The sequence below is a fragment of the Equus asinus genome, chromosome 17 (genome assembly GCF_041296235.1).
Source record: "Equus asinus isolate D_3611 breed Donkey chromosome 17, EquAss-T2T_v2, whole genome shotgun sequence".
NCBI classification, from domain to species: Eukaryota; Metazoa; Chordata; class Mammalia; order Perissodactyla; family Equidae; genus Equus; species Equus asinus.
This window is the reverse complement of record NC_091806.1, coordinates 13,719,480-13,731,402: the sequence shown is the minus strand read 5'-3', so window position 1 is coordinate 13,731,402 and position 11,923 is coordinate 13,719,480. Positions and strand designations below refer to the sequence as shown.

General features: G+C 33.7%; 1 pseudogene; it reads right to left on the bottom strand.

Moving 5' to 3' along the window:
* Positions 1-5,849: 5,849 nt before the first annotated feature.
* Positions 5,850-6,784, bottom strand: LOC106839026 (olfactory receptor 4P4-like; annotated as a pseudogene).
* Positions 6,785-11,923: the final 5,139 nt, after the last annotated feature.

The following is an 11,923-nucleotide window of genomic DNA, read 5'->3' as shown; positions in this document are numbered from 1 at the left end:
ATATTTCTAGTTTCTCAATTTTGGAGTTGGAGAATTTAAACAATAAGAAATTTACATTCAAATATATGAATAAAATACACTAAATCACTTCATGATCTCAATCATGAACAGAGTCCCTATGCAAGAACAATGGCTAGGGGGAAAAAGGAGACTAATTCACTCACTAATATAGCTCTTCACTAACTTTAGGAGCTTGCATACACTTTTTCTAGAATTCCCATCTTTAAAAAGATGAATCTAGTCGTAATGATTTATAAAATTCATTTCAGCTAAGATTTTGCATAACCTGTGGGCTTTCTACCATTGTTAAAGCTAAAGTCTTGAAAAACCTCAAACATAGTAAAGTAAAATTGTTTGGGTTTGTATTCTGGCTTTGCTAGGAATAAGCATACGACCTCAGTACGTTACTTAATTATATTGACCATTAATAGGTCTACTTGTTCTTTTTTTAGCTTACAATATGAGCATTTTCATGTGCTTAACATTCTTCTAGGCACTTTATAGGTCTAGTCTTTTTTAATCCTCATGATAACTCTAAGAAGTAAATACTATTAATATTTACTTAATAATTAATATTATTAATATTATTATTTAATTTCTCTATGAGTATTTCCTCTTTTTTGGATTTATTATAAACATAATAAGCACTAGAGTCAAGGTCTAAAACAACATATGCTCACTTAGCAATACACTTAGCAAAATGTTATACATTTAGCACAATTCCTGATATATGTGGTATACTCAAGAAATATAGGATAATATACTTGAAATAGAGGGTCGCAATATTTCATTTTTAATCTATGCCAAAGTAAATTCTACACGTGCTTAATTTGTATGATCCTAAATTTCTCAAGGACAGAGAGACTGTCATGAATTCTACCTTGAAATATTAAGAAGTGCTTATGCAAATTTAATTTTGAAGCCACCTCTTATTAATTAATTAATTATTAATTAAATAATTATTAATTAATTTTCTAGCCTCCTCTGCCTGATCTGCGTGATTTTTGGCATGTGCTGTTTTTTTCTCAGATCACCATATCATTGATGGATGAGTAGATTGCTGATGAATACCTCTGTATCCCAATGCTTCTGTGAGAAGGAGCTAAATAAAATATATGAGTCACAGGGGACATGGTAGGGGCTCAATAGAAAAGTATTTCCAATTATTTTACCTTCGTTCTATCTCTTCTCAAACACAGGTTACCATTCATTTAATCAATAATTAGCAAATGTTTACTGAGTGATTAAAATGAATAACTTCAACGATTTAAAACAGTATGTAAATGAAATAGTCAATAATTCAAATCATTACCAACACAATTGTTACATGCAACAAGGGCAGATAACAAAGTCAACAGAGGTAAGTTAAACAGAGATGCAAGTTTTGAGATACATTTGTTTTTTAGTGACCTCTCAGAGTCTGAGGTTATGTTAATTCTTGGGGGAACTTTTTTTTTTTTTGGAAGCAGGGTAAGAGGGATCATCATATCATGGTAGTGGGTACTATAGGGAGTGTATTTTTCCTGTCAGTTTGAATTTTCTCACAGTCTTGGTAACCTGTGAGTCACTTCTTTTCTTAATTGATATTTAGTCAACTTTCTACAAAAACAAATAAAGTTTTCTTCTTTTTTGAAATTGGCCATCCAGCTAATCATTATTTCCCTTTCACTGTCTGACTGTCCCTTTAGAATGTTATGTCACACTTTCAGCGGGCAACTTCTTGAACTTATTGCTGCCCTAATCTCAAAACAAATTAGTCTACAAAATTCAGAGAAGATGCCTGTTTTTAACTTTAACTGACAGGGAATCCTTTATCTATACAATGGAGGCGAAAAGATATTCAGCTGATGTTATACATCCAGACAAGATAATGGGAAAGGAGCAGAAATAATTCACCACATACGCTTTTTCACTTCAATTGCTGTGGATCCATTCTTCTTCCTTTCAGTGTTTTCTTTCTTACTTCATTGAAATTCTGGTCATTCATCTGCTGTTCATAGTATTTCACTTCAGCTTCTTGAATTCACATTTCATGCAGCATAATTTTCATTAACCATCCATAGAAAATAAACCTTGTATCATTTTAGAGAAAACTGGCTTCTGTCACTCAATCAATGCTCACACAAACAGTGAGAGGTCATACACTCAGAGCAACAGTTCAAAGTCAAGTGGAATAATTTTAATATCCAATCAAGTCAAATCACAATCTAAAATTTCCTCACTAAAATTATCCCTAGAGATGTCCAGGCTCACATGATTAATGGAATGTTTGATAGAATACACATTCTAAAACCACATTTCATCTATTATAGAGTATGAGCTATCCCTTCCAAATTGTTTGGATTTACCTTCCCAAATTTTAAGCTCACCAGGTGGATTAGGTGGATTTCCTTTACATCTAAGTTATCAGTCCTGCTTTAGCTAGAATAGAATCTGCACTATAAATATTATGCATACCCCAATTAACTTTGCATGTGCTTTAGGAATCTCAGTCATTAGACATTCCTCCTGGGCCCCAGTGACTGAACTCCCCTGTACTTTACTCAAAGAGTTTTATGATCAAACAAACGTGAGTGTCTCTTGGTGGAGGGACTTATCCTTTCCATAGTCTCTATAAACTGACTCAAGAGGAGAGGACAACTCTGGACTTTATGATAGCTAATGGTCTTCCTGTCTCCTTAAAAAGTATATTGTATCCTCCGAGAGAGTTAAAATGAATTTTAATTTATTTCCAATTATTAGTTAGGGAGATTTCCTGAAAAATTATAAGTACAGTTTAGTACTATCTTCTATGGATTTAGAATATTTCCAAAACATAATTTAAAAAAAATTGCTGTTGAACATATTTTTGTTTTCCCCCAATTCCTTATATCATTTGCATGTGTCTTTTCTTGCAGGGAGACATTCACCCTGAGCACAAATGTGTTGCCAATCTTCCTCTTTATTCCCCAAAGTCTCGGCATATAGTTGTATATCCTAGTTGTAAGTCTTTCTAGTTCTTCAATGTGAACTGTTGCCATAGCATGGAAACTGACAGATGAGTGAGGTGGTTCCTTGCCTGGGAAGTGAACCCAGGCCACTGAAGCAGTGAGCACTGAACTTTAACCACTAGGCCATTGGGGCTGGCTCTCCATATGTTTCTCTTTCCTCTTTTTCTTCTTTTACATCTGTAACAAAAGATTGGAGATGACTTCCAGTGTGCTGTGTGGGGAGAATAAATAATAGCAAATGCAAATTGAGGGTTTACTGTGCATCATGTATTAACTGTTCTTGTTTAATCTTCACGAGGGCCCAGTGACATGGGCACTATGAGTGTCCTTATTTTACCCGTAAGAAAACTCTGTAACTGATAAGAGTTTTACTTTTCCTAAGGTTGCCAGGCAAGGCAGAGATTACCAATAAAGGTAAGGAAAATAGCTCATTTTAGGGGTAAGGAAAGAGTAATGACAGGAAGGGACAAATCATTGACTTTGGAGACGATGGCAGTGTTCTACTCCTTGATTAATGTGGAGACTATGAGGATATTTACAGTGCAATTCTCTCTCTTTCTCTCTGTCTCTCTCACACAATCTTCTTTTTGTATTATATTTCACAATTTAAATATGTGAAAAAATGTAAGATAATCCTAAAAACCATGACAAGACACCTAAGCTCCCCAGGGCAGAGTGTGAGATTTGATTTGCATCCAAAGAATTAACTTGAAAGTAAGTCTAGCTACTTTATTTTTGTCCAATCCATTTCCTGTGATCCTAAGGAAATCTCTTTTTTTATTTTAATTTTATTGAGGAGTAATTGACAAGTATAATTATACTTATTTAAAGTATATAACATGATGATTTAAAATACATATATATTGTAGCATTGTAGAATGATTATCAAGACCAAGATAATTAAAAGAACCATCACTTCACATATTTAGCTCTTTTTTTTATTTCTTGGGGTGGGAATGCTAAAGGTCCACTCTCAGCAACTTTCAAGTATACAAAACCATATTATTAACTATAGTCACCATTCTCTAATTAGATGTTCAGGACTTTATTCTTCTTATAACTGAAAATTTACGCCCTTCAACCTACATGATCCAATTGAAACCTTTTTTACGACATAAGTTTTTCTTTGAGAAGTCTCCTCCAGTCTAGGTCTTGTTTTCACAATTATTCCAACTATTAACATAGAAGAACTTTCACGATATCCCCTCTGAGCTTCCTCTTCTCTGTCCTTGCAGACATTCTTGAGGCTCTGTTATATAAACTACAATCTGGACAAGTTACTAATAAAGAGATGAATATTGTGATGATTTAGACCACTTCTTTAATACCAAGTGGTAAACAACAATGTAGCAATGCTTATAGGCTTTGAGGGAAAATAGTTGAGAATGATAAACTTTATTCCCAATACTATTGTTTGTCATTTATGCAGGAAAGTAAAAGACACTTTTCATTTGTTTGACTTCATAATATATACTACCCCCTTGTTCTTTTTGACCAAAGTTTAAAAAAAGTCTTTAGTGAAAGAAATTTCATAATACCATAAGTGTTAGTAACTTGTCCAAATTGTATTTTATAAAATTCTTCTCTAGCTTAAATCTGCTACAATACGCTTCCAATATACTGTTCTCTCACTTCCCTTCTCTTTCATTTTGTATAATTGTTGAAATTATTTTTTGCAATTCTATTGCATTTTAAGTTTTCAAATAATTTTCATGTTTTTCAAATAACTCTCATGTTAATACTGCATTGGTATCCACCCTCTTATGATTGTCTCTTCTTTTTCATAGAAATTCTGTTTATTTGTATCCCATTTATGATACAGAAATATTTTCTTACATTTTTTCTGGTTCCCTTGGGAAATTTTTATCAGAAATCTACTCTTCACAACACCTACAACTGTTTTATCCATGTACAGTGGTAGTAAGTTTTCTAATATCACAAATAGTTGTGCTTTTGTGATTGTTATTTTTTTCTCACCTGAAGGGGAAACAAGATATACACAAAAAGAACTTTGCTAAAGGAAAATTTATTTTTTAAAGAATTTCACTTGGTCCTATTCCCTGTCCACAAGGATGGAGGTTGAATTCATTTCTCATGTCTACATATCAGGACAAGCTTATATGTGCAGTTTCTTCCCAAACGTCGTCTTGTCGTCACTCAACTAATTGAGCTACTGGAAAGGGATAAGACATTAATCTTCTCATCCTGTCTTTCCACATTCAGAGTATATGTGGTGTAATAAACACCATGACAAAAAAATAAATTGTCACTAATCCCTTTGTCCCTGCCTATTACACTTTAAGGCCGATAAGGAGAGCATTCTGTAGCTCCCAGAGAGCAAGTCTGAGAGCCCCTTTTTCTTCACACCTTAAATCGAATGATTTCTGTGAAATTTTTCATTACATAATTTATTTCACAATTCCATCATACATCATACAAAATATAGTTGAACGTCCTATCAGGAAGTAGCTCTATAATAAAAAATATTATTTTTATAGTTTCTGAAAGCCACTTTTAATTGACTTCATTTCTACAGAATGCCAAAAAATTGTCTAGTCTCCACGTATAAATGTCAGATGCAAATGATTATTAAAACTCACAGTCAGCCTGAGAAACACCTACTCAAAATGAAATAGCCACCATTCCTTTAGCTTAGAATAGTTTTAATTTACACATGCCCTACCCAATCTCAGTGCCACTAGTAAAATTTTCACCTTACTCATATTTCTTTAGTTCATCATCTCTGACACATACAAAGCCATTGATTTGGGTTCGATGATCTGAAAGATAATAGGACTTTCTGATTTGAAGTGTACTTTCATGCCTGAATAAAGCTTTTAGCATATTGAGTAGGAAAAATCAATGATGTTTTTCTTCTGAAAATATCTTTTCACACCAAACCTTTCTCATGGCCTTTTTCATCTCTGTATTTCTCAGGGTACAGATTAATGGGTTGAACATAGGAGCAATGATGGTGTAAAATAGAGCAAATATTTTGTCCTCAGGATAAGTTGTATGGGATCTAAGGTAGGCAAAGATTGAAGGCCCAAAAATAAGACAACCACAGTGATATGAGATCCACAGGTTGACAGGGCTTTGCACTTTCCCTCTGCTGAGTGATTTCTTAAGGTGAATAATATAATGACATAAGACCCAAACAAGAGAACAAAGGTTACTAAGGCGACCCTTCCTGAATTGGCAACCACAAGGATACCAGTGATGTAGGTATCAGTGCAGGCAACTTTCAAAAAAGGAAAAATATCACAATAGTAGTGATCGATTTTGTTGGGGCCACAGAAGGGCAGCCTGATAATCATAGAAAACTGAGAAAAGGAATGGACTGCCCTACCAGCCCAGGCAGCCAATACTAGAAGATTGCATGTTGTCTTGTTCATGATGATCATGTAATGGAGAGGTTTGCAGATGGCCACACAACGATCAAAGGCCATGACTGTGAGGATGAAGATTTCAATCATTCCCAAGAAGTGCAAGGAAAAGATCTGTAACATGCAATTACCATAGGAGATGGCTTTTCTTCCCAGTAGCAGGTCACCGATCAGTTTGGGTGTCACACAGGAGGTATAGCGTATGTCCATAGAGGATAAATGGCTGAGGAAATAGTACATTGGTTGGTGAAAAAGGGCACTGCATCGAATAGAGATAAGGATCAGAAGATTTCCCACCAAGATGGCAATATAACAAAATAAGAAGAATATAAAGCATAATATTTGTATGTTATGGTTATAAGAAAGTCCCAAAAGAATAAATTCTGAAATTTTCCTCTGACTTTCCATATATTGGATGTTATACAAAGGTAATTAATTATCTGGAAAAAATATATAAATTTAGAAGAGAATAGTTACAATATGATTGCAATCATATAAAAACTAATAACAAACCACAGAAGCTAATTCAACAAATCACAGAAGCTAATTCATAAGTCAATGATATTATTATATTTTCTTTTAGGAATCTTAAAGGATTTCTCTAATAGTTATTTAAAAAAAAATTTTCAGGAATTCTGTTATATTGACAAGGCTAAAAATAACATTGATGAAAATGTGAAAATATAATGATTTAAAAATTACTATTCCCCAAGGGAAGTTATACTATTATTTATAACATTTTGACAACAGTGATATTAATGCAGGAAATTTCTTTTACTTATAATTTTCAATTGTCCTCTTTATTCATAGCAGGTTTTTCATTGTAGATGATGTTCCCTTTGCCCAGCATGATATGGAGCACCCTCCTGATTGTCTGTAGAGATATGATCAAGGAATGCCAGTGCATTTTTAAAAAATGCCTAAATTATAAACTGAGTGACTAAGATTGTAAGTAATGTTCCTAGAAATACAAGGAACGGGGTGATGAGTAATGCATACTGACCTTGGAAAACTAATCGTTTTCTTGGGTGGGGGGATTAGCCCAGAGCTGACATCTGCTGCCAACCCTCCTCTTTTTGCTAAGGAAGACTGGCCCTGAGCTAACATCCATGCTCATCTTCCTCCATTTTATATGCGGGACACCTGCCACAGCATGGCTTGCCAAGCGGTGCCATGTCGGTGCCTGTTCCAAACAGCGAAGCCCGGGCCGCTGAAGCAGAATGTGTGAACTTAACTGCTGCACCACTGGGTTGGCTGGATGGGAAACTAATCTTGCTGGCTATGTGGCAATACTAAAAATAGTTGAAAATATAGCAAAAATTAGATATTTTTGTCAATGACTGACATCTTGAAGAAAATTAGAAAACTATTTATAGTTATTTAAATTTTAGTGTAAAAGAATGTTTTAAGGTAAACTCTTTAATCATTAAAATTAATTGCACCATTAATGAAAAAAACACTAATTGAAATGCATAAGTCAGTTGAATTCTGCACAACTTATGTGTTCTGGAATGGAATAAATTATGAGCACCAAAAACCACTAAAAGTGATGTCACACAATGTAACTATAAGGCAAACATTTTGATCAAAAGGTACTCAGCTGTTATATGTCATAGGACTTATTTATAGATTTACATATATTCTTTTTGATCAGGGTAGGACTTACACAAAGGCAAGGAAAGAACGCATTGCAGAGAGCACAAACTTCCAAGTTCTATTCTCCTCACTCATGAGAAATTAGACACTGTCTAAGTGGTTGTCTGCCTTACTCCTAGCTCAGACGTAGCAGCCATAAATAATATATGGCAGGATTTTCCAAGCTGTGTAGCTGTATTACTAGTGATACTTAAGATTATTTAGCTGGTAAACAGGCAAGGCTTTAAAACACATTTCTCACTAAGACATTTTAGTCTCCCTTTTAACATGAAGGCAGAACGTCTTATTCTCAAAATTGTGTATAAGCTATAGTACATTCATAACATTTAATGTTTTGCATATGTTTTTAAAAGTATTGTTGCAATTACTGTTGCAAATAACAACTCATTTATGAAAATCCTAAATTGTGTTCCTTAAAATAAATCTACATAAAAACTGAGATGATTTTTAAAAGAAGTATTAAATAATAAATGATTCTAGTTATTAGACTGACAAGAATTACTCATCTAATTCAATCATATTCCTTTCAGTATAGAAGGAATTGATCAAGAGAAACTTAGTGAATTCCCCAAATCAGAGACCCAATTAACTGTAGAGTTTATAAACTAAATCTCCTCATTCTTAATATATTTAGTGTTACCTCCCACAGTAAAGGGGCATGTATCAGAGAAGAAAGGAGTGGAGGAATTATCATAATTTTCATCTCAAAAAAGGTGAGAGACACCCAGATCACTATAAAATATACCAAAATAGTTAAAAGAATAGATGTGTGGTGTAGCATGTCTCTGCTTTGACATCATTTCACAACATCAGGCTTTGAATTTGGCCACTACAGCTTTTAATATTCCAGTCTGTAAATGTATAAGTTATCATAACTCTTGAAAGCACTAGTAGAATGATAATGTGACCAACTCCAGGAGAAAGAAAGTGTAGCAAAGGATATAAATGACATTTTTTTGGAAATCTTCAAAGCATTAAACAAATAAATGATGAAAAGAAGACACAAAGTAAAAGAATAAGTGATGTTATAAAGGCAGAATTAGAAATGGTGTGGAGAGTAAAACAAAGTGGAGAACAAACCACTTTCATTCAAGCATTGTCTATATATCAGAAAACTTCTGATGCTCGAGAGAGAATATTGGTCACTTGGATCTTTCAACACTCGGATGTTTGATATCAGGTGAAATAATATGAATGAAGTGTGGCTACATTTTTGTTTCAATGTTTGGTATTTAAGTTTTATATAGAAACTGGCATCCAACTCTAAAAAGCCCTTCCAGATTAGGGAAGATGACAGTCAACCATCCAGCATGAATTTAGACAAACATTATACCTTATTCTCAATTTTCTTTTATATTTTACTTTCTGTCATTATTTATAATGAAATTTTAACTATAATAAATAGGATTATGTTGGATTTTTCCATTCACACAAGCTGTTCTCACTAGCATAAGACATTGAACCCCTCTAAGCTTGAGTTTCAAGTTCTATAACTGGGATATAGATACATCATTCAGGGAAATAGTGAAGAATAGATGAGTTTATGAAATGAAATCCCCAGGGAGGATTGAGGGGACATCATAATTACACATCTTTTCCTTATGTTCTTTCTTTGACGGAAGGGATTAAGAATTAGTTAAATTGTCCTGCAAATAGACAGAAATTCACAATAAATCTCTTGAAAATGTCAAAAAAAAATTGCAATAAAGGTTTTAGGAGGTCAGTCAGAACAAATTTCAGTGTAATAATGTTTGGGCGGCAAAATAAAGTTGATCTCGTAATATCATTGGTTACCAGGGAAATTTCTTAATACCTAATTTTAAATAAGTAGTCTTACTATTCATGCTACCAAAATTAAGTTAAAAAGCCAACTTGCAGCTTTTTATAGTATTTATTCACTTATTCACTGTTTGTGAAGCACTATTAGCAGTGTGAAACTCCATTTTCCTATAGGTCATCTAGGGTCTATATGCATTAAATACACATATTTCTATTGGTGTAACTACCATGCTCCTTACTATAAACTAACTTACCTGACTCTGATGAAGCTAGACAATTTTACGAGGCTAGTTAATTGAAAGATGAGAATTTCTCCGAAGATTAGAGACTGCAAGGCCACTGATAATCTAAACATTTCATTTTTTAAAATATACTATGCAAAAATAAACTCTGCTTGTACTATGCAATGAAAACTAAGCATTGCAAGGCAAACTTTTTTACTCTTGTTTAAATTTTCATATACAACAGCTGAATGTATAACCTTAAAATAGCACAATAAATGCCAAAAAGACCTAGTGAGCTTAAAACAGGTATTATAAGGACAATTACCTCTGCATCAATTGTGGATGGTCTTCAAGTTAGTTTTAAGTTCCTCAGGAAAATGTCTTGGTCACACATTTCCCCCCTTTCAGTTGCACAGTTTGCTAACCCTTCACTACTATTTACACCTGAAATAAAATGTAAAACTTAAAGCACTGATTCAAACAAATTTATGTCAGTTCTCTAAAAATACCTTCAAGTTTTGCTTCCTTTGAATTTCCAGGAAGGAAAACCCCACTGTTTTTACAAAATGAGTGAAATTTAAATACCACTGAAATTGCATTGTATCACTGGATACACAGAGAAGCATTTATTCACTCCACAAGAAGGGGATCTAGAATTTTAAATGCTTCTATAACTCACTGACACTTGCTCATACTCAAAAGTAAACAAGAAAATTTGAAATATCTGCTAAAGCAAGGCACATATATATGTCCTAGGAGTCATCTGTTTTATGCCTACGCCTGAAAGAAATTTGCTCTGCAAGAGCCAAATATAAACTGAGAGGAGATCATAAGAATATTTTGACTTCAAAAGTTAAAGAAATTATTTTCCCAGAAGTATTTCTTAAAAGATTCTCAGTAAATAACACTAATCAGTTGTCCAAGATTATATTTCTCAGTCTTGTGGGAATTTTCAGGCTTTAAACATATTTTCCACTTTTGATTAACCATGCTCTGGGTACTATGTCTGTAGAGGCCTCAGTGAAGCCTGAGGATTCAGACTCAGAGCAGCTTAATAAATATAACCAGTGCTGGCTAATTTCCTCCTCTGAATAGGAGGTGGGAAATTGGGGTAACCCAATGGGAGCATTGGGGTTTTTTAGAGGAGGTCTCTATTTCTGGAGAGGAGAGGTAAAAGAAAATCAGAGAGAAAGATATCCAGAGTCCCAACAAGAGTCATAAAGAAAACAACGTAAGATGCATAAGAGTAAGTTAACAATTAAGTCAATGACCTGTCACCCCACTGTTCTCCTGAGCAGTAGCCACACGCAACAGCAGAACAGTCATTGCTGCAATGGAGAGTTGGGTTGTGAGAGGCAAAAGAAAAAAGAGAATTAGCAAAATAAAGTAAAATTATAATTAATTTCCCACCTCTATTGGTAAATTGAAAGTGATCCACAATTTTGTTGAAAAGTATTTGAGAGTGTAAAGAAGTTAGGAACCAAAAAATGTCTCTGATTTCATTCTAATTACTATCTGGGATTTTCATTTGAGTAGTTGCAGTGCTGCAAGGTGTATAGACTCAGAATCATCAGCACTGAAATTCAGTTGTCTTCCCTTCTTGAACAAAATATCTATATATCTCATGTAGTCACGTAAGACTTCAGGAAATCAATATTTTATGCCATCCCATCTAGATCAGAACACTTTACTTAGTAAAATAATCATAATATTTATAGGCATTTTTAAAATCACTATATGTCCGTCATTGTATTAAGCATTTAAGTGCATTATCTAATTTAATTCTTAGAAAAAACTTTTTCATGGGAATTATTTCCTCCATTACTCAGAAAAGTAAATAAAAGAAATCTTTTAGAGGTTAAACAACTTGCTCAAGATCACAAATCAC